The sequence below is a fragment of the Myxocyprinus asiaticus genome, chromosome 39, assembly GCF_019703515.2.
Source record: "Myxocyprinus asiaticus isolate MX2 ecotype Aquarium Trade chromosome 39, UBuf_Myxa_2, whole genome shotgun sequence".
NCBI classification, from domain to species: domain Eukaryota; kingdom Metazoa; phylum Chordata; class Actinopteri; order Cypriniformes; family Catostomidae; genus Myxocyprinus; species Myxocyprinus asiaticus.
In genome coordinates, this window is record NC_059382.1 from 23,000,522 (window position 1) to 23,024,132 (window position 23,611).

The 23,611-nt window shown below is 39.2% G+C and overlaps 1 protein-coding gene across 3 annotated transcripts in view; it reads right to left on the reverse strand.

Moving 5' to 3' along the window:
* The window catches only part of LOC127430233 (cell adhesion molecule 1-like), a 334,868-nt gene that overhangs the window by 283,772 nt on the left and 27,485 nt on the right, over positions 1–23,611 (reverse strand). The gene's annotated exons all lie outside the window — the stretch shown is intronic.

Genomic DNA, 23,611 nt, shown 5'->3' on the forward strand with positions numbered 1-23,611 from the left:
ATGTCCATAAAATCAAATAGAATGTCAGACTAGCAGCATGTGATAAAATGGATATGGGTACTTTCAATTTAAAACCAATCCTGAAATCTCCACCTATTGCAGTAAATGTCTGCCTATTGTATGCTACAGTTCGAAGCAGACGTGCCAAGGACCTCAAGGTACATCATACATGATGAACATGAGGCTTTTTTAACATGCAAATAAACACACACATGCATTTACTTAAGCTATCTAAATAAGGGCATTTTATAGACTATTTGTTTTTTTATAAAATTAATTATAAGTATTATAGGTTAACCATAAGCCACACACTTATGACATGCTTATAGCACCCTACCCCTAAAAGAAAACATCTTGCATATTTAGAATTAAAAATAGGGGAGACCAGAGCTGGTTGTCACACATTTTAATCCAGTGAATATTCCTTTAGGGTAGGTTGATTATTGAAAGTACATTTCTGCAGAGCCACATACCTTAAAGTCTTTGCTACAAAAGAAAAAAAAAAAAAAAAAAAAAAGGATATTGAACATTTGCACTGATGTTGCCCAGCAAAAATGATGCAGCTGAACACCCTTTCACCCCAACAGCAGGAACAAATAGTGTTAAACAGCCTATTATAGGTAGGTCAATTCAATGCAAGTGAATGTTTGGCCAGAACTTTGAAGCTCAAAAAGCATATAAAGGCAGCATAAAAGTAATCCATACGACTCCAGTGGTAAAATCCATATCTTCAGAAGTAATATATGATTAGTATGGGTGTGAAACAGATCAGTATTATTACCTTTTTTTTTTTTTTACATTTAAGAATAATAGTAAAGTCATCAAAACTATGGAATAACATAAATGGAACTTTGAGAATTCTGTTGTGACTAAACAAAATCCAAAATAAACCAAAATGTGTTATATTTTAGCATCTTCAAAGTAGTCACCCTTTGCCTAGAATTTGCAGACATGTACTCTTGACATTTCCTCAACCAACTTCTTGAGGTATCACCCTGGGATGCTTTTTAAACAGTATTGAAGGAGTTCCCATCTATGATGGGCACTTATTGGCTGCTTTTCTTTATTATTTGGTCCAAGTCATCAATTTCAAAAACTTTTTTTTTTTTATTATTAAATTTTAGTTTTATAATGAAATCAATTAATATGGTGGCACAATTATATTTTTGTCTACAAAATTAATTTCAAATATTTAAGCATACACCTTCAGATCAAAATAAACAATTTTGTCCCCAAATCGTATGTACACACACACTCTCACCCACATGGTATTTTTATCCCCTAAACCTAACCCTCACACATACCTTTCTGAAATTTTAGATTTTCATTTAATAATATACATTATTTAGTATGCATATTAAGCCATTTTCCTCATGGGAATCGTTGGCTGGAATTATTTCAACCTGATCTTACCCTTTACAATTACTTTGTTGGTGTAACCTAATGTAGTGAGGTAGATAAAGTCATTTTAAATAATAGTATGACTTGAATAAAACCTTTCACTTAGATGTTACCGCATTAATTATGTTTTCAATGTTACCTGACAAAATTTTATTTAGTCTAGTGATTTCTGATTTTACCATCCCTTGTGGGGATAAGTGAAGATTTGGTCCCCACAATGTAGGAAAATCTGACCCACACACTCTTAAACACGCACTGAGATTCCATGTACAATACACACACACACACAGAAAACAACAAAAGGCTCTTTCTATTCCCCTCGAATGAGAGCAATCACACTTGAGAGGGGGAAGCTGCTGTATCTCCTTTATGTGTGGGCATTTTAGACAGCTCTTCAGAGGGGCACAGCACAAAAGTAGTCAAATTTATTTTCCGACCACAGAGGTGAGATGGCCCGCCATCAGCGGCCATCTTCCTCACAATATCGAGAGAGCAGCAATCATCCAGAGTGCAGACTTCTGATGGATGAACTGAGAGCCCCAACCTCCCACTCTCTCCCTCCAGCCCTCATTCACCGCATGCTGCTATGAGACAAAATAGTGCACAGCTCAGTTATAAACAGATTGACAGTCACATTATGCCATACCAACAACCCAGTCGCTCAGGGCAGGGATGAACTAAAGAACAGCTCAAGCCGACATTACCATGTTGTCGATGACGGATTGATGCTCGCTAGATCAGGGAGAATATACAGACATGGGTGATTGAAAAGGGGTGTGAGGTGCTATCAGCCGAGAGGAAACGGGAACCCTGATGGCCTCTAACCTTTACCGACCCCAGTTGGTCTTGAGAATATTGTTTGTAAGGATGCCAAGCTATTGCAAATGTTGAGGAGTTATAATGTTCATGTCTCTCGTGGTGAAATTATAAAAAGAGGATCTGTTTCAAGATGTTTATGGTCAAACAAATATCAGACATCAGCCATTGTCTTACATGAATGACTGCATATGATTAATTAAATGAAAACAGTCATTAAAAAAAGTTAAAGGAATAGTTCACCCAAAAATTAAAGTTCTCTCATCATTTACTTACCCTCAGTCGGTATTAGGTTGTGGGTGAGAACAGACCAAAATATAAAATATTCTCACTCAAAACCAATTTGATCACTTCAGAAGACTTGGATTAAAACACTGGCATTTTTTGGATTACTTTTATGCTGCCTTCATGTGCTTTCTGCCTTCAAAGTTTTGGTCACCATTCACTTGCACTGTATGGACCTACAGAGCTGAGATATTCTTATAAAAATCTTTGTTTGTGTTCTGCAGAAGAAAGAAAGTCATACACATCTGGGATGGCATGAGGGTGAGTAACTGATGTAGAGAATTTTCATTTTTAGGTGAACTATCACTTTAATGTGAAACAGCACTCACAACCTATTTTACTTCTGTAATGTCACATAGTTCCATACAATAATAGATCCAGACCTAATTGTGAGATTGCTTAAATAATGCTTAAATAGATATTTGAGTATTGCTTAAAATGATCTAATAGCCTGTACGGCCTCCGTTTCATCAATAGAAAAGGAAACACATTTCTCAGGCAGAGCAACATTTTGAAAATGTATTAAGAAGACACAATAATTTTGCACAATAAAACTAGAAATGTATAAGCAAGGAAACAGACAATTTTGATTTCATGCTGACATTAAATATGAAGTCACTATTTGTGCTGAGTCTACTGGCCTTTAAATTTCCCATATTAGCAGTGCACCAAGGCTCAATGTGGCTCAGCCACATGAACCTACCACTAGACCAAGGCTCTGACAAAAGTGTTTCATTTTGATGGCCTTTCACTTTCCGTGGTTGTTTGCAGCCAGTCTCCAAGAGACTAGAAGAGACAAGGTCACTGTGGATGAGGCAGCTCACTTGTGTGCCAAAGACTAACATTGAGGAATTAACTGCAAGTCTCTATTTCCCCTGGATTTCTGCTAAAAGCCCATTAATAAAGAACATGACAGAGTAAGAGGGCTGGCGCCTCTAGCCACCAGCGAGACCTACTTTGACCTAATACACTGTCCAAGAGATGCATTCTGCATATAACACAACTCTCTAAATACAGCTCCACACAGTTCCATCTCCTCTAACCCCCTCCAAGAAAACCTAAATGAGTTATCAAAGACAATAAGGAAAACCAAAAAATTTTTCCAAAAAAGATTTTCCCAATTCCCAGCATTGTTATGCAAACCTCACAGTATATTTTCCAGATGATATACTTTCAATAAGATCATTCTCAGTGGGAAGTGAGGTAGAAATTTCATCATGAAAATGAGGTGATTGTTTTACTTATAACCCAGTGCAAGAAACATAACGCATTACAAATGAGGTGATTAATTTGCTGTAACATTGAGGGAAACTTGTGAAATCCTGGGGGTACAGTCATCACACTTTATTATGTTGTTGTAAAAGCATTACAAGGTTTAGATCAATATTTTCCTGTCTCTTCATGTATTGAAATATGATCATATACTATATTTTCTGCAGGAGACAAGGTCCTCATTAACGGACTATGAGGTATACTGTGCATGCTGTAACTGGGGCCCTGTAAATGTAGCTTATTAAAACTGACCCCTAAAACATCCTCATTAGGCAATGATTCCAATGCAGTACTAGTGGTCATCAATACAAAGTGTCACCCAGAGTCCGTTCACTGACCTTCTGATGCATTTTGCAAATTGGAAAGAAATTTATCGATCTGGCAAGCTCTAATCTGATTGGCTGACTTTACTTCTGTGCACACAGAGTTTTTTTTAACACACTGCCTGCAGACAAAGTTGTGTTTATAAGACACCCGTTTGATACAAACCTTTTGCAAGTGCTTTTGAGGATGACATAAATCACTAGATGAGATGAATTTGCCACCTTTGTGGCATAAATTCTTTGAAAGATATTAAACGTTTTAAGACTCTTCAAAGACAGATTTGTAATTTAAACTCTGCTTTCTGAGTTATGTCTGTGAAATAGTCTGTACTTTTAAAAGGGCAGATTTTCTTATCACAGTCTATACACATTTTCCAACATTTTTCCTGTGTTTTCTGTCAACGTGATAACATGGGAAATTGACACACTTCCGAAAGTTCATGTACCCTGAAATCAACCCCATTTAGAAAAATTACTGACAAGCTGCATCTCCCATTAGACATTTTGCATCAATTCAAATTTCAACACATTTCCCTCTAGTGCTACTAACAGCGTGTTGCGCGAGCAACCTCTGCGATGCAGGTTTTGGTCCCATGGGAACCAGGAAGTAATGGTGTTCACGTCAACAATAGTAAGTGCGAGTTGGAGGTTGCATTCTAAATTTAAATTTTTACTCCACTGATGGTTAGGTTTAAGGTTGGGGTTTGGGTTAGGGGATAGAGTTAATTAACTATCCATTCCTGTTAACTATATTTACTTTACAACAACAACAACAAAAAAATAGCTTTTACCGGCACTTTTGGAACTTCACATGGAAACTGGAGCTCACATGTACCCATTTGTTCAACAACACTTCCGTTTCAGCCACTAGGGGCAGTGATTAAAAAATTCGGATAGCACAAAACTTTTTCAGCAACAAAAATTTCAGCCTACTATTGCCAAATTTACAGTGTGATCAGTCTGTGTCTGTACGTTCGTAGAGACTACCGCATCATTATTATTTTTTTTTCTGGTCTATTATTGTAGTATAACCTTTTTCAGATAACCTGAAGATTAACCTACCAGAATAATCTGCTCCCTAATCGGCACGCAAAAACAAATTCAATTTTGGTTGGTAGTTTACATGTCAATCAGCCAGTCTCTTCCTGAAGAGGCCAGAAAAAGCTACAATGTGGACCAGACCTAAAGCTGTTTAGTCAGGTCTGACTATGCAGGACAACATAAGATGTAATGTCTCTAGATTAGAGTATAGTTTGCAAACAACAGACACATACATAACCGTGGTCTGGGCTCCTTTGATCAGTGTCCTGCGTCTCTTTCTGTGATGAAACAAGACATATGAAAGGCCACTACATTTTGTTCATTCCTGTCCTTTGTCAATGAAGTGGCCATAAAGGGAGTGTAAATACACAGCCTCATTACACAAAGAAGTCTCACATTGCCTGAAATTATCACCCATCCCTTTTTCATTTTCAATGTGAAAAGCATACTGAGAGGTGATGGCTATTTATTCCATTCTGTGTGTTCCTATGCGGCAACATTTTAAGAAACAAATGCAACATTAAGCTATTCTAAGAGACCAAATGAGCATGGATTTGATGAACAAATGGCAGCAGAGCAAAACACGGTTGCTTAATATAATGTGCATGTATAGTGGTTCTTATGCCATATTTAAAATATAATGAATATTTAGCTTATAACAAAATATTTAATCAAGAGCATTAATTTTAAAGAAATAGCACAAATACATTTTAAGCAAAACATTCACAAAAAGAAGTTGGTGAGGTTTCAAATGATATAACAATGAATATGGTTAATGTGATGAACTACAATACATCTGTGGTTACACTGCTAGAACACCTGTCTGAACTTTCTGATACATCCACTAAAAATGGACCAGTTGTTTCACAATATTTTGAAAAAATAAAATAAATAAAATAAAGGTTGTTCTGAAAATAGGTCTAGCATTTTTTGTTTTATAGATGCCACTTGGCTTGACATTTTGTCATTTAATGCAATGCAATTTATACATTTTTAAGTGTAACTTGAGTATCCAAAATTGTCCAAATTCTTTATGGGGACACTACATATGCTGCCTTGACATTCCATGTTGCCAAACCAAGGGTATGTGTCCTAAATCATAAGCATGCCCTATGATGGGTGTTCTGAGGATGCAGGAAAACTCTGGGAAACTACATTGAGGGCAGCACTATATGACCTATTTTAGCACAGATATATTTGGGAGCAAAAAGAGTTGAACAGTGAACAAAGTGAATCGCTGTTAAAGAGACCCAGTTTGATTTAGAGTAATGAATGATTGCTGTTTATAATGTACAACACTATATGGAGTGCAACAAATGGAGAAAGAGCTATCTACAGTGGTTGGCAATGCTAGCTTTTAAAAGCAATAAAAGACAGGTCAAGAGGGGTGAATATATAAAAATCCTGCTTTTGGTTATTATTTCAAATATCTGCAAATGTCTGCAAATTTCAGGTTTCTGTACATCCATGCACATCAACATTTTGAACACATTTAAAAAGCCTTGTGCTGCTGTACTAATAAAATATGAGCAAAGGTTACCTCAGAAATGGGTATGCATGGGCCAGCACTAATGTGTGATATATAACACAAATTTTGCAAGGTAATTTGTGAACTTAAAGGGATAGGTCACATTCTGCCTAACATCTCCCTTTGTGTTCCACAGAAAAAAAAAAGAAAGTCATATGGGTTTGAAACAACATGAAAGTTGAGTAAATGATAATAGAATTTTCCTATTTGGGTGAACTATCCCTTTGAACCTATTTGAGTAACTGACATGTCATTTAACACAGGCAATGAGGAACACAGGTAAAACGTTTCTATTCAACCTGTTCATTTTCTGAAAGAGCCAGTCTTAATAATTTACGTCTAACATTTTCATTCGACCCACTTAAATTAGAGAGCTGCATTGAGGTGTAGAGGCAATGAGATGAGAGTTACTGTTGCAAAAACTCCCTCCAGAGATGGAAAATATCACAGGTGGTGGAGACGGCAGGGGTTGTCCAAATCTCCACTTCTCAAGTGAAGCCCGTTGGCTGTGGGAGAATAAAGGGGGGATGAATGCAATATGGTGTGTTTTTCCCTTGGCCTAACAGTTTGACCTCCTTGTTGTACCAGGAGAGCTTGAAAATAATTAAGGATCAAAAGTGACTTACAAATACCTAACCCTCCATATTGGCCTTGGAATACATATACATGCTTATGCGAAGAACTCTGAAGTTTGCGTTGCTTTCCAACGATGACATCGAATAAAGCTGAGCCTAAAAACCTTGTATTGTTTAGTATTCACTGGTAAGACAGTCTGGACACTAACACAATGGTAAGTCGTTCAAAACATAGGCGAAGAAAATTACTCTCTGCTTTTAATTGGATTTTTCTGGTTGTTTCTACAAACAGAATATTTACAAATGAATCCCCACTGAAACGAAATGCATACAAATTAATACATAGCTGAACAGAGTATCTGTGGAGACATTTTTAAAAATGAAACGAGTTGCTTATAGACTAGCTTGCTCTGTGTATTTGCTTAGTATTCTACTGTGACGGGCACAGAATGGGGGCAGCAGGGGCGCAAGTCTAAATCTAAAGGTGCCCTTTTGGTCAAGAAAAAGGGGAGACTTTTAATAATTAAATTAAAATTGTTAAATAAAACAAAATTCAAATCTCGTAATAATCTAAAAAATAACAGTAATAATGTGTTATTATGAGATTTCTTTGTAAATCGTGGGCGTATTAAAGAAAATTAAGCAGAGGTGCGCGCGCTGTATGAGATCGGGGGCAGATTACAATCACAAGTGATCCTCTCTATGCTCTATACTCATTCCGAAGTGCAGAGTCCTTGAAGTGGGTACTCTGAAGGAAACATGGTATTACTGTATGAATGTACCCTTCCCTAACAGTCTTATGGAAGGGCCCTTCGAGAAAATATATATATTTTTCACTTTCGTTTTGAACGAGCTTTCGAGTGGCATCCCCTACCGCAGCAGTGCCCTTCAAGGAAGTAAAAAATGCAGATCCCTATCTGTCATTCACTCGAAGTTGTGTCGATGTAGTGACACTAGGGGTCACTCTTGGGAGCCCCAAACCCCTCTGATCTTTGAGTCAATGCCAATGGGAATTGGCGAGTGGAATTTGCATGCCACTCCCCCGGACATACGGGTATAAAAGGAGCTGGCTCGCAACCACTCATTCAGATTTTCTCTTCAGAGCCGAGCGGTTGTGTTTCAGCGAGCTGAATTCCTCCACCGATCCATTAACCTCTGCAAAGCTGTTGGATTTATGGCGCATTACAGCGGCTTCTCCCCCTCTTGCATGGGTGGTGTGCAGAGAATGCCCCTGGGCACTTCAGCAGACTAAAAGAGTATATTCTTCCTCTGAAAGAGTATATTTTCCTTCTAAAAGAGTGGCATTCACGGAAAGCGTCTTTTTAAAGATGCCTTTTCGTTTGTGTATAATTCCTGGTTGCGGTCGTTACCTCTCCGCTTCCGATGGCCATGATCGCTGTCTTACGTGCTTGTTTGCTGCCCACGCAGAGACTGCGTTCGTGGACGGGTCATGTTCTCACTGCGAGAGCATGACCATGGCAACGTTGCAGTCCTAAGTGGCCTACCGCCAATTGGTGGTAGACACGATCACTCAGGCTAGGGTTCCCTTTACGAGGTGTCTGTATGCCTTGAAGTGGTGTCTGTTCACTACGGGGAGCTCCATTTGAGCCCCTGGAGTCAGTTGAGCTAAAGGCACTCTCCTTAAAGACTGCCCTCCTGACTGCGCTCACTTCCATCAAGAGGGTAAGGGACCTGCAGGTTTTTCTCTGTGAGCGACACGTGCTTGGAGTTTGGTCCAGAATACTCTCACGTGGTCTTGAGGCCCTGACCGAGCTATATGCCCAAGGTTCCCACGACCCCGTTTAGGTATGATGCTAGTGATACTTTGTAATACAGCACTTTTCATACCACTGTCTCCTAAGATGATTCGCTTATGTTTTCCTCTCTTGTAAGTCGCTTTGGATAAAAGCGTCTGCCAAATGAATAAATGTAAATGTAAATGTGTCCGGTGCGTGCTTTATGCATCTACTTGGATCGCACGCAGAGCTTTAGAAGCTCCGAGCAGCTCTTTGTCTGCTTTGGTGGACAGCGGAAAGGGAGCGCTGTCTCCAAACAGAGGATTGCCCACTGGGTCATTGACGCCATCGCTTTGGCATACCACGTCCAGGACGTGCTGCCCCCCTTAGGGCTACGAGCACACTCAACTAGGAGTGTTTCGGCCTCCTGGGCTCTGACCAATGGCACCTCTTTAGCAGACATCTGCAGAGCAGTGGGCTGGGCAATACCTTCGTGAGGTTCTACAATCTCCGGGTTGAGCCGGTCTCGTTCCGTGTGTTGTGATGTATCTTCCACGAGACGGTTCCCCTGTTGGTGAACCCACGTCTTCCTTGGGCAGAGGCCCCTCTGCCCTCCAGTTGCCGTGTTTGTAGAGCTCCTCCCCCCTGGGTAGGACCTACAAATGGGGACCTCTCCGCATGCAACACTGCCGGCATGACTCAGTAAGACCATGTGACATATTTCCACTCACTACCCTCCCTTCGGGCAGGGTGTGGTCTCCGCGGTGTCTTCCCCTTGGGAGTGACACCACCCCGACGCAGACACTTATGGCCCCCAGTCGATAAACTATTTCCACTCTTTTTGGTGAGAAACAAGAGGAGAAGAGGCCATGGCTGGGCTAGCCTGTCCCTATTTTTTTGGGCAGTCGACTTGTACCCGAGGTTCAGGGGACTGTATGACGCTCGTAGAAGCGTTGGGGGAGGTTACGTGATGGCTGACTACGAGGCACACAGTGGTCTGCCCGTCTTGCACCGCCAGTCCACATAACACAGTTCAGCTTATTGTGGCATTTTGTATAGGGACCCCTAGTGTCACTACATTGACACAATGTCGAGTGAGTGACAGATAGGGAACGTCTTGGTTACTTGCGTAACCTCCGTTCCCTGATGGAGGGAACGAGACGTTGTGTCCCTCCTGCCACAACACTGAACTACCTGCTGAAATGGCCGGGAACGTGTCTCAGCTCCTCAGCACAAAACCTGAATGAGTGGTTGCGAGCCAGCTCCTTTTATACCCGTATGTCCGGGGGAGTGTCATGCAAATTCCATTCGCCAATTCCCATTGGCCTTTTCTCAAAGATCAGAGGTGTTTGGGGCTCCCAAGAGTGACCCCTAGTGTCGCTACTTCGACACAATGTCTCGTTCCCTCCATCAGGGAATGGAGGTTACGAATGTAACCAAGACGTTTGGAATTCACCCCGGAGCATCGAAGTGCCGTTACCTCAGATGAGTAACAGGTCAGATAAAAAGTCCACTCTATGTATTGTGTTGTAAGTTCATCAAAAGAATAATACTCGATTGCTACCGCATTTCCGACATTGCGCACCACGAGTGTAGACAGATTTATTAATGGGAGTGGTCATGTCACTTTCACCTTTTTCTTGAACGCGGAAGTGTTCCACAATTCGACTGTTTTCAATTTCTGGTTTCTAGTGTTTTCACTCCCATAGGAGTATATTCTTAGGAAGTAATATGATTTTTAAGGTATTACATTTTAAGAATGGTAAAAAAACATGTGGCTCTATCCATAATAGTTCGATGATGCTTTGCGGGCAATGTGGGCGGAACTTCCAGTTAAGCATAAACAATCGTTATGTCATATACCAACGCAGCAATAAAAATGACAGAAACTTGAGAACAAATGATCAGAATTATAGCGAGGCAATATTGTTCTTCCTCGCCTATCTGTTAATGATTATAAGTTTCAGGATGATGACCAAATATAGAAGCATTTTATTTATTTTGGTGAGTCTTTATCCATCGATTGAAGAACCTGATCAGATTAACCTGAAAAGCTATGTAGACTATTAGCGCCTTCACAACTGTAAAGTTGGACATGTTTTCAGAACTGTAGATAATTATGGTTATTTTAAAGCATATATTGAATCTAGTCAGAACCTAAAGAGTTTGTTGTACCAAGATTATGTACTTCTTGCAGATACAGGAGAGGTCCAGACAGCCGGATACTCATGTATTGCAGGAATCATATGGTCATGCTGTAGTAAGCTCAATCTAGCTTCATAATCGTTAGTTTACATACATAATCTCCATATCTAAATGCTATAACCTACATTAAATGTTTTAGTGTTGACTGAACAACTGATCGTGTTTATAGATTGAATTTATTGTTCTTGTGTAGGAAATAACGATGTGTTATCAGCCACACAATAAACTGAACTGTACAAAAAGATCTACATGCAATACAAATAAACATATGTATTTGGACATACATTATAAACATTAAACACAAAAGTTCAATGTTCTCTGTAAAGCAACTATAAAACAGTATGTATTATTAAAAGCACTGTACAAATACATTTAACAGATACTAAATTAATGTCCACACTGTTTTCCAAATAAACCTTTTCCCCTTAAGGGAAGACAAGCACATTCTGCAAAGACACTCAAAAGAAAGTGAAATGCAGGCAGGAAAAATGCAAGAAAGAGGAAAATTGTAATACAATTAATTTCAAACGTGAAAAAACATCTCACTACTGTACATGTCTCATCTAATAATTATGGTCTTCCACTGTAGAATTTATCCATTTAGCATCACAGCATGAAAACAGTTGAAAACATTGTCACTACTCACAGACAGTTCAGGAAAAACACAGTTCCTTTTTATACTCAGTAAGGATGCCATTTCAAAACATGTGAAGCATTCACAAAAGTCAACGCTTAATAGAAATGAACAAACTCTCAAAATGTCTAATGAACTTTCAGCACATGTACACACACCTGTTAGCACAAAAATGCTATCGTTTATATGTAACTCATTGCATTCTGTTTCTGGTCGTCTAACGTAGCCGGGCAGTAATGGTGGATAATATAAGAAATCCCCACTGTTGACTTCTTTGCCAATAAAGTGAAAAGAGCACACGAACAAATTATTACAAAGATTTTTCAAACAGATGTTTCTAAGTCAATCCTTCTGTAGGCAGCCGATGGAAGAAGCAGCATCTGAGACTGGAGCGCTGTCCTATGCAAGTGGTTTCTGATCATAACATTGCAGTTTTAGATCAAATTTTAGTTTGGCTTGATTATTAGGATAACCATTAACTGCACACATTGTCCAGGGAATTTTAAACAACATTTAAAAAGCAAAAATCTAACCTCATGACACGCAAGCAAGCAGTGACCGGCTACACATAAAACACCAAACAATCGCACTTCCGCTATCCAACTGGAAATTCTGCCCACCTAGCGAAATACAGTAAACTCGCTGAGAATATTGTGGATAGTGCCGATACTTCACAGAGTCGAAATGACAATTTTTTATTGACAGTGCCTCAACTAAATGTGTAGATGTCATGAAGCGATGGTCTGAGCTTAGTTACGTTGATATAATTAACTATTTAAGTTGTTATGACAGCCATCAACAGCACAAGTTAAGCCTGAAATTAATTTTTACTCCAAAAAAATTTAAATGGTTTTGGTAGTTTTTACATTGCACTTCAAGACCAGAAACAAAAACACAGGCAATTAGAATCATCATGGCGCCACCCAGTGATTGCTCAGGAAAACTGAAGGAGCTGTTTGGTTTAGCCAAAGCCAGTTTGGATTTGTTGAAACTAATGGTGCTTTCACACCAGCACTTTTGGTGTGCACCCAGGGTTGAATGACGCCCGGGCGGTTGTGATAGATTACGAGGACGGTTCCCTCCTCCCCCATCGCTGACCGGTCCTATGGTGGGTACCCGGAGCCAGGTAAGTGCTTCGATGTCCCCAGACTCAGCACGGCCACGATTTTGGAGTCCGAGCCCCCTCAACGTGGCGCCTCTGGCTCCGCTCCACCGCGAGACCCCACCCACCGGTACGTCCGATGCGACTGTCTCCTTGGTCCCCCTCGCCTGGAGCTTGGGGCCGTGGCTTGCACTTCCCAACTCGTCGCGATGGCTGACTGGGACGTCTGACTCAGCTATGCGATTCAGTTCACCAGGCACCCGCCTGGGTGCGGAGATCGCGTCCCTTCTGCGGAAGGACACGGTAGAGCCTGTCCCTCCAGCCGAGATGAAGAATGGGTTCTACAGCCCCTAGTTCATCGTACCAAGTAAAGGCAGTGGGTTGCAGCTAATCACGGACCTGCGAGATCTGAACCGGGCCTTTCATAGACTCCCGTTCAAGATGCTGATGCGGAAACGCATTTTAGCGAGCGTCTGGCATCAGGATTGGTTCGCGGCAGTAGACCTGAAGGACTCGTACTTCAACGTCTCAGTTTCTCCTCGGCACAGGCCCTTTCTTCGGTTCGCCTTCGAGGGCCGGGTGCACCAGTACAAGGTCCTCCCCTTCGGTCGGTCCCTGTTGCCTCGCATCTTCACGGAAGAAGCAGAGGCAGCCCTTGCCGCATCCTCAACTGTCTCAATGACTGGCTGGCTCTAGCTCACTCTCGAGACTTTTGTGTGTGCACAGGGACCTGGTGCTCAGGCACCTCAGCCGGTTGGGGCTTCGGATCAACTGGGGAAAGAGCAGCTCTCCCAGGTACAGAGCATCTCTTTTCTTGGGTTGGAGTTAGACTCAGTCTCTATGATGGCGTGCCTCACGAGCGAGCGCATGCAGTCAGTGCTGAACTGCCTGAAGTTGTTCAGGCAGAGCACGGCGGTCCCACTGAAGCATTTTCAGAGGCTCCTGGGGCATATGGCGTCCTTGACGGTGGTCAAACCGCTCAGGTCGATGCATATGAGACCACTTCAGCACTGGCGTCAGACTCAAGTCACGAGGTGGGCATGGCGCCATGGCACACATCGTGTGGTCATCATGCCGATCTGCTGCTACCTGTTCAGCCCTTGGATGGGCCTTGCATTCCTGCGGGCAGGAGTCCCCTTAGTGCAAGTACACCAGGCACGTTGTGGTTATGACAGATGCCTCCGAGCATGGCTGGGGCGCTGTGTGCAATGGGCACACAGCCGTGGGCTCCGGGACAGAGCCGCGACTGCGTTGGCCTGTCAACTGCCTCAAGTTGCTCGCAATGTTGCTCGCCCTGCAGAGATCCAGGGCAAGCGCGTGCTGGTCCAGACGGACAACACGGCGATGGTAGCGTACAGTAGCCGCCAAGGCGGCTTGCGCTCGCGTCGCATGTCACAACTCGCCCGCCGCCTCCTCCTCTGGAGTCAGCAGCGACTCAAGGCGTGGCGAGCCACTCATATCCCACTCGACCTCGACAGCACGGCAGACCCTCCCTGGTGAATTCCCCTGAGGAGGGTTCTCCTCTCTCAGGGATGGGGCACCATCTGGCACCCGTGACCAGACCTCTGGAATGTTCATGTCTGGCCCTTGGACAGGATGCAAGGTATGAATGCAATCGTACCAAATCGCGGAAGTGAACCGCTTGTGATGAAGTATAATTCGCGTCTTTCAGGATTGTGATTGCAATTATTATAGTATAATTAATTTCTCCTACGTGCTTGTGTCCAAATACACCACCTTCAGAGAGCAGCTCACATTCTTCACATCACTTGCAATGCATCCACGGGCTCATGGCAAACAAACGCTAACACTCATCACATCATTGCACATTCAATCACATTTGTATGGAGATGGAACTGTTTCATATTAAAATACAAATGGAAAGAGATTCACAAATAGAAAGTTGGTTCACAAATAAATTGAATGAGATCCACAAATAAATGTAAGGAATTTCACAAAAATAAAGTGAATTCACAAATAAATAAAATGAGATTTGCAAATAAATATATAAATAAATGAAATAATATTTACAAATATATTTTTTTAACTCACAAACACAGCTCTGTCCAGCATTCATTTGTGAATCACGCGCATTTATTTGTGGATCACTTCCTGTGCATTTGCGGATCGCTACACACATTTGTCAATTTTGAAACATATCTATTGAAGTAATATTTCAAAGGATTTATATTTTTAGCACTTAGTGTTATGGCAGACCAGTCCAATGTTACTCACAAGAAATAATTATGTTAACCCTGTAAAACAATGTGTGTTTCACTTATTTACTCAGGAATTATATGGGCTGTGAGATACAGGAGAATAATAATAATAATAATAATAATAATAATAATAATAATAATATAAGAGAGTTGCAATGATACTGGAGAACTGGTGCTCTCTGCTCCACATAACAAAAAGATGGAAACAGTTGTGGGACTTTTGTGCTACTGGTGGTAAGACATCACAAAGCTCCATGGCCCAATAGACTTTTTCACACTCCGAGTTTTGGAACGTGGAAGTAAATGTTTGCAGGGTAAACTACGACAGTGGTGAATGTATTACTATTACATTTAAAAGACTTTCCAGAAGAGGGGGAAAAAATAGAGAGTGGTGGATTAAGACAGTAAAATGGGAGAAGATGCCAAATTTACTGTCACTCTCTCAGCAGTTGTAATAGAAACCCCCTTACATCTGTGGTAATTTGTTTTTTAAAACTAATTCCAGAGTAATATAACACAGAGCATAATATTATAAATTTACACTCAATATTTAAAAAATGTATAATATAAAAAAAATACGCTGATAAATAAGGCGGAAACGCGTCATCACAATCTGTGAAAAAGGTCTATCTTGTTTGTGTAACATGTTCTTTTCTATACAGTAATGGACTTTTTTTTATAACATGTAACTGTTATTTTGTCCAATCATTTGTGCAGAATGCTCTTACCCTGACTAGGAGTATCCGTCCCATACAACTGATACAACACCATGATGTGGCAATGAGGATGTTCATGTACAACAAAATCGATGCAAAATGCAAGCACTCCAGTTGTAATGTTCAATTCCAGTGTTTTTTGTGTGTAAATACATGTACTCAAATTTATTGTCTTTTGTAGTTACATGCATGACAACCTGTAATTTGTAACCAAAAAAGCATACCTTTTAGCCAACAGACTTGCTTTAAAGTGTTAAAAACACTCTTTAAAACCTATTTACCTCAAATGCCTTGATAGAACTCAATAAAAGATTTGTCAAATAAATGAGAAAAAATATTTGTCATATGAGATGAGTCATCCTTTATACTCATATTCATGTTGTTCCAAACCCAAACGACTGACTTTCTCTTCTGTGGGAGGAACGCAAAAGGAGATATCAGGAATTATGATAGGGTCTGACAGCCTCGCCTTCATTTCAGCCTCATTTGCAGCATCTACATTTTACAATGTATTCTCATATTCCATAGAAGAAAATAAATTGTACAGGTAAAAAAGACAAAAAACATGAGGGTGAGTAAATGACAGTATTTTCATTTTTAAGTAAGTCAACCCAAAGACAATGTTACATTTTATTTAAATTTTGTATTTCACTTTCATTTCAAGACATGACATTGTAACTAAAAAGAAATCTGACATAACAGAAAAATAAACAATCTCATATTACACATTTTAAAAGGTGTCCTGCATTGGAGCTGGAACCACTGAGTTTTAGAGCAGGTGAGTAGAGTGCTCAAAGTTGATGGGCAGTACACAGGGGAAACATCTGAAAAATATGGCAATATCTAATGAGTCTATTATCATTGTCAGAACATGATGCTGTATTTTAGAAAGGGACCCCGTAATAGTACATCCTAAAACATGCACACAAAAGTGTCTAAAATGAAAAATTCTAATAAATATTACCTTACAACTGCTTTTATTAAATACATTAACATATTGTGAAACTAAATTATTGGCATAGCAGATCTTGTTCACTGTGTAATATAGGGTATTAATTTATGGTTTGTGCTCCTAAGATCATCTAATATGATTAATGTTTTATAACTCTACAAATGGGCAATTTTCAGCTGTCGACATTTAACAAGACACTACACATGTTTATAACTGAGAGAAAATGATACGAAGTCACAGTATTCCTTTGATAACATCCGTTTCTTTAAAAGTTGCATTGGAGCATATCTGTAAGTGTTTGATTCCATTCACATGAGAGCTGTGACTCTGGTCCCCCCGGTAGTAAAACGAAACATGATTGGTTGAAGATAGAATGTGCTACGATTGGTCCGAGTAATGTGGCCATTATCTGATTGGCTTGAGTAGATGATGGGTGGAGTCCACCTATTTGTAGATTTGTGTGCTCATCTTGATGCTAGATTTGTTTCAAAATTGACAAATGCATGTAGCGATCCGCAATTGACCAGGAAGCAATCCACAAATAAATGCATGCGATTCACAAATGAATGCTGGACAGAGTTGTATTTGTGAGTTAAATATATTTGTAAATATTTTTTTTATTTGCAAATCTCATTTGATTTATTTGTGAATTCACTTTATTTTTTGTGAAACTCCTAACATATATTTATGAATCTCATTCTTTTTATTTGTGAATTCATTTCATTTTTGTTAAACTCCTTACATTAATTTGTGGATCTCATTTAATTTCTATTTGTCAATCTCTTTCCATTTGTACGTTAATATGAAACAATTCCATCTCCATACATTTGCGGGAGACAAACACAAGTGATGTTCTGTGCATGGCAAGTTTTCGTGGTAAATCCAAAGAGACAAACTTTAATACTTCACTTAACACAGTAACGTCTTCTCGAGTTGTTACCTAGTTACAGTGGTAAACAGTTGCCGCTTGTACTCATATTGATACGTAATCGGACCGCGGTTTGGATTATGATGTGAACAGAGACCAGCATGAGCAGCGAGAGGGGGAGGAAATTAACTCGGGTTCGGTCCAAGCAATCGAACCAAGTGTGAAAGCACCCTAATAAGCCATTAGAATAATCACTTTCGGAAAAATACCATTACTATTTTTTGGACCTGTAGGCTACCATGATAACCATTAAAAACCATAGTACCATCTTGACACCTTCATTGCACGTACCATGGTTCCACCATATCATTGGGTTAAGGTCCTGTATATTTATAAATATTCATGACAGAATACAGAAAATAACATTTTATGAATATTAAAAGAAATAAAGAGAAAGTAATATAAGAAGTGTCAGTTATATAAAGAGAAGATGAAGTGAGGGAGCAGAGATGACAGAAAGTGAAAAGAGTGATGAGACAAAAACAAAAACAAAAAATGACTCTGTGCATTTACCAGGGTAATGTAATGGTACCGAATGATTGATCATGTTCATATTTCATGATACTGTCATGGTACTCCAAATGTAAATGTAAAATTATATTTAAAAATACCATGGTTTTACTATGACACATGTCAATAACATGGGGTTATCACAGACCATGTCTGAAAATAAAACAAATTAACAAGTGTAATACCATGGTGCTTCTTGTGAGAAATATAACAGAATAGGCTATTATTTGTGATAAAGGAAAAATGGGAAAAATATGTACACTATACACTGTATAAAGAAGAACATGGTTAAATAATCAAAAAGCAAAGAAATTTGAAGTATTTATAATTTATAATAAAAAAAATTAAATTAAAAAAATGTGTCCTTTTTATCCTTCTGCCTCTGTCCCTGCTAAGGTCTGTGTATGTCACTGGTATTCTATCTCTATGGTCTACCTGCTACAACTATGAAAGTGAACTGCTTATAACCAAAATGCAGATGATTTGGCCCAATCATTGAGAAGATTCAGTTAAAATGTAAAACAGGCGATTAAATTATACTGGTTAAAATAAAGGTTCTCCTCTCTCGTCCATCTGTGGTGGTTCAGTGATAAGGCCGTGGATAGATAAGATTTTGTGCTGGAGTGTTGAAGGTTGTTGTTGTTTGTGGTGCTGAACCATGACTAATGCTGCTGCCCATGCAGGCACCTCCTGCCTCACAGATCTTGGGCTCATGGGCCTGGAATCTGTGTCGCCTGCTCCATCTGCTGAACCTCATCCTCCAAGAATACATCCTACCTCCCCACATGGTCACCGAGCGGGACTCTCCTCCAGCTGGAGGTGAACTCAGAGGTCTCGCTTAATAACGGCAGTGCCAACCCATAACAAAGAACTGAATCTCTACACTGGTAATGGAAAAACACTGGTGACTAAAAACATTGGTGTTAAAGGGTTAGTTTACCCAAAAATGAAAATTCTCTCATCGTTTACTCACCCTCATGCCATCCAAGATGTGTATCACTTTCTTTCATGTACTGAACTCAAACAAAGATTTTTAGAATAATTTCTCAGTTCTGTAGGTCCATATAATGTAAGTGAATGGGTGCCAAAATTTTGAAGCTCCAAAAAGCGCAAAAGGGAAACATAAAAGTAATCCAGACGACTCTGGTGGTTAAATCCATATCTTCAGAAGCGAAATGATAGGTGTGGGTGAGAAACAGATCAATATTTAAGAATTTTCTTACTATTAATTCTCCTCCCTGCTCAGTCAATCTCCACTTCACCTTCACATTCTTCTTCTTCTGTTTTTAGTGATTTGCAATCTTCACACATTTCGCCCCCTACTGGGTAGGGAGGAGAATTTATGATAAAAAGACTTCACAATTGATCTGTTTCTCACCCACACCTATCATATCGTTTCTGAACACATGGATTTACCAACTAGAGTCATATGGATTACTTTCATACTCCCTTTAAGTGGATTTTTGAGCTTCAAGATTTTGGCACTCATTTACTTGCATTGTGAGGACCTAAAGAGCTCAAATATATCTAAAAATCTAAATTTCTGTTCTGCAGAAGAAACAAAGTCATACACATCTGGGATGCCAGGAGGGTGAGTAAATGATGAGGGAATTTTCATTTTTGGGTGAACTATCTATTGTTTGTTTGCTTGGTTTTTTTTTTTTTTTTTTTTTTTTTTTGGATTTTCGTCCATGTCTATTAGTTTTGAAGTCATCTATATGCTAGTGTGCTCCTAAAAGTTATGCAGTATATGCAAGATAGTATGCATTTAAAATCTAGAGCTCTATTTTCGTGGCCGTGCTAAGTGCAATTTTAATGCCCATTGATTTTGCACGTATGACTTAAATCATAGCATTGCGCTTAGTGCTAGTGCTCTTAAAATAGTGCAACTAATCTTTTTCTTCCAGAAAAATGAATAAAAAATAATAATGACTCATGCTACACAGATTTTTGTCCAATCAAATGCTCCCTAGAATGAGAATGTCCCTTCCCCTAATACCATCTGCAATTGACAAGCAAGTAGCAAATCATGGTTCATAGCAGTAACATAACTAAAACCTATAGGCTTCCTGTTTCAACTTGAAATATGTTTACACCAGAAAAAATTGCACTCGTCAAGAAAGTTCATGGCGTCTTTGATCATATCGCTGATATGCAATAATCAGGTGAGCCAACATGTAACAAAAGTTGCAATAACAAATTACAAGTTGTCTTAATATCCAGGACTTATTTCTTGTAGTGTGGGGTGACCTTGTTTTTCATAGGCATTAGCATACAAAAAATGATATTATAAAACAATGAAAAATGGGTTGTTTGGCTGACTAACATGAAAGACAAAGTTCAAAGGGAGAGCGTATTACAATGAATTGCATCATATGAGTCACTAGAGATTTCACTCCTCAGGAATATTACTCTCAGATATGAATAGAGGACCATGAAAACCTCCGAAACTATGTCTTGATCACAGTCTGTTTAATCCACTCTGACATGAGTTAGATGACACAATGTGAGAGAAAGAGAGAACGAGAGAGTGATGGTGGAATATTTAGGCACAAACAAGCACTCTTCTCATTGGAACGTAAACACAAACAATTGTCAAATGATTACAATAAACGAAAAACAAACGAAAAAATTTGAAGACAAGTGTTTACCCATAAATCTCTGTCTGAGCAGTCAAAATAAGAGAAGTTTGAATAGATCTTCAGGGCCTGACAGTGACAGGCTAATTTGAGATTTATTTCAAAACAAAGAACCACAAGAACGCACCCTCTGATCACCACAGAGCCGTAACACCACGCTAAACACAGGGCGTTTCCCTCTGGCAGGGGCATAATAATACCCTTCTATTTTGGTAGCAGCAGATGGGAGGTTATTATAAGTTACACTCCAATTTTCCTCCCTTCATTTTCAAACTTACTATAGAATTGAGTTTTGTAGGGACGCTACATTTGTTCAGGCTCAGGTGTCATTACAAGGTCTTTAAACTTTCAAAATGAGCCCAGTATAGAGCCAATTCCATGCTGTGTCTAAAACATTACTTTATACCTCTTCCATGCCATAGGAACTACAAAATATGCATAAGTACTTTGTATTTCTATTTACTTGTTTAATGTTGTTTACTGCATTAGCCCAAATGACCTTTCCATTAAATGGCATAATCTACTGTATATATTGAAATGTACATTAATAATTTATTTTTATGGTCCTACTGTAGATGCTAATGTTCAGATCTCCATTTGTGCAAAAATACACAATATATTAACAGTTATGAGCTGTTCACATAGCCACTGCATAAATAGTACCCATAGAAAATCTTTCCATTATCCTCCTGAGACCTCCGCGTGACTGCTGTGTGCATTTTCAATTTCCCTTTTTGATTTGTAACTAGTAGCACCTAATATACAAGCAAAAAATAAAAATTCCAGAGCAAATAGTTTTCCTAAAAATGTATGTCCATATACACTGGTGGCCAAAAGTTTGGAATAATGTACAGATTTCTTTCTTATGGAAAAAAATTGGTACTTTTATTCATCAAAGTGGCATTCAACTGATCACAAAATATAGTCAGGACATTAATAACATGAAAAATTACTATTACAATTTAAAAAATGTTTTACTTAAACTACTTCAAAGAGTTCTCATCAAAAAACCCTCCACGTGCAATAATGACAGCATTGCAGATCCTTGGCATTCTAGCTGTCAGTTTGTCCAGATACTCAGGTGACATTTCACCCCACGCTTCCTGTAGCACTTGCCATAGATGTGGCTGTCTTGTCGGGCACTTCTCATGCACCTTAAAGTCTAGCTGATCCCACAAAAGCTCAATGGGGTTAAGATCCATAACACTCTTTTCCAATTATCTGTTGTCCAATGTCTGTGTTTCTTTGCCCACTTTAACATTTTCTTTTTGTTTTTCTGTTTCAAAAGTGGCTTTTTCTTTGCCGTTCTTCCCATAAGGCCTGCACCCCTGAGTCTTCTCTTTACTGTTGTACGTGAAACTGGTGTTGAGCGGGTAGAATTCAATGAAGCTGTCAGCTGAGGACATGTGAGGTGTCTATTTCTCAAACTAGACACTCTGATGTGCTTATCCTCTTGTTTAGTTGTACATTTGGCCTTCCACATCTCTTTCTGTCCTTGTTGTCCTTTGTCTTTGAAGACTGTAGTGTACACCTTTGTATGAAATCTTTAGTTTTTATTTTGGCAATTTCAAGCATTGTATAGCCTTCATTCCTCAAAATAATGATTGACTGACGAGTTTCTAGAGAAAGCTGTTTCTTTTTTGCCATTTTTGACCTAATATTGACCTTAAGACATACCAGTCTATTGCATACTGTGGCAACTCAAAAACAAAGACAATGTTAAGCTTCATTTAACAAACCAAATAGCTTTCAGCTGCATTTGATATAATGGCAAGTGAATTTCTAGTACCAAATTAGCAATTTAGCATGATTACTCAAGGATAAGGTGTTGAAGTGATGGCTGCTGGAAATGGGGCCTGTCTAGATTTGATCAAAAAATGACATTTTTCAAATAGTGATGGTGCTGTTTTTTACATCAGTAATGTTTGGACTATACTTTGTGATCAGTTGAATGCCACTTTGGTGAATTAAAGTACCAATTTCCTTCCAAAACAGCAAAATCTGTACATTATTCCAAACTTTTGGCTGCCAGTGTGTGTGGACAGTGGGACTTAGTTGTAAAATTATAAGTAATTTCAAGCAATAGTAAGTCAGATTTTTTTTTCTTTTTTCATCAAATAGTTTATTATGTGTCCAGGAGTGTTGGTTATTCATGTTTTTGAGATGTTATAGACATTACAGCTGATTTTCTGTAAAACTGAATAAATAGTTCTGATTAAAAGTAATGGCCAGCATCATCAAATCACTGCCAACCATGCAAAAATAAAATGTTGCATTATAAAATTCTGAATCTATGTACTGATTATCATTGCCCCATGTCTGTCAAACATGTTGAGTGGTCCAATCATCATCTGCAGCATGAAACTTAACTTTTGACCAGATGTTAGAAGTGAATGCACTAGGCTGCATTGGAAAGCTATAAAAGGCTCCCTTGCTGCCTTGCTTCCTAATTAGTGATTGACTTAACCTCCAGTGTGCTGTCTGTCTTCACTAGTCTCAGAACAGCTTGAAATGCACCTTATTTTCATCCTAACTCCGTATACAGCCTCTGAAAGCAACATTTTCTAGCTTTTGGATATGTCCATTGATTCTCAATGTGATAATGTACAGTGAATGTAGGATTTTAATGGAAAGTTAGTCCTATTGTCCACATACATGACATTGGACATTGTGTTTAACAGTGTGCCGTTTCGTGATAAATCGATGCAATTTTTTTAAATGGCACATTG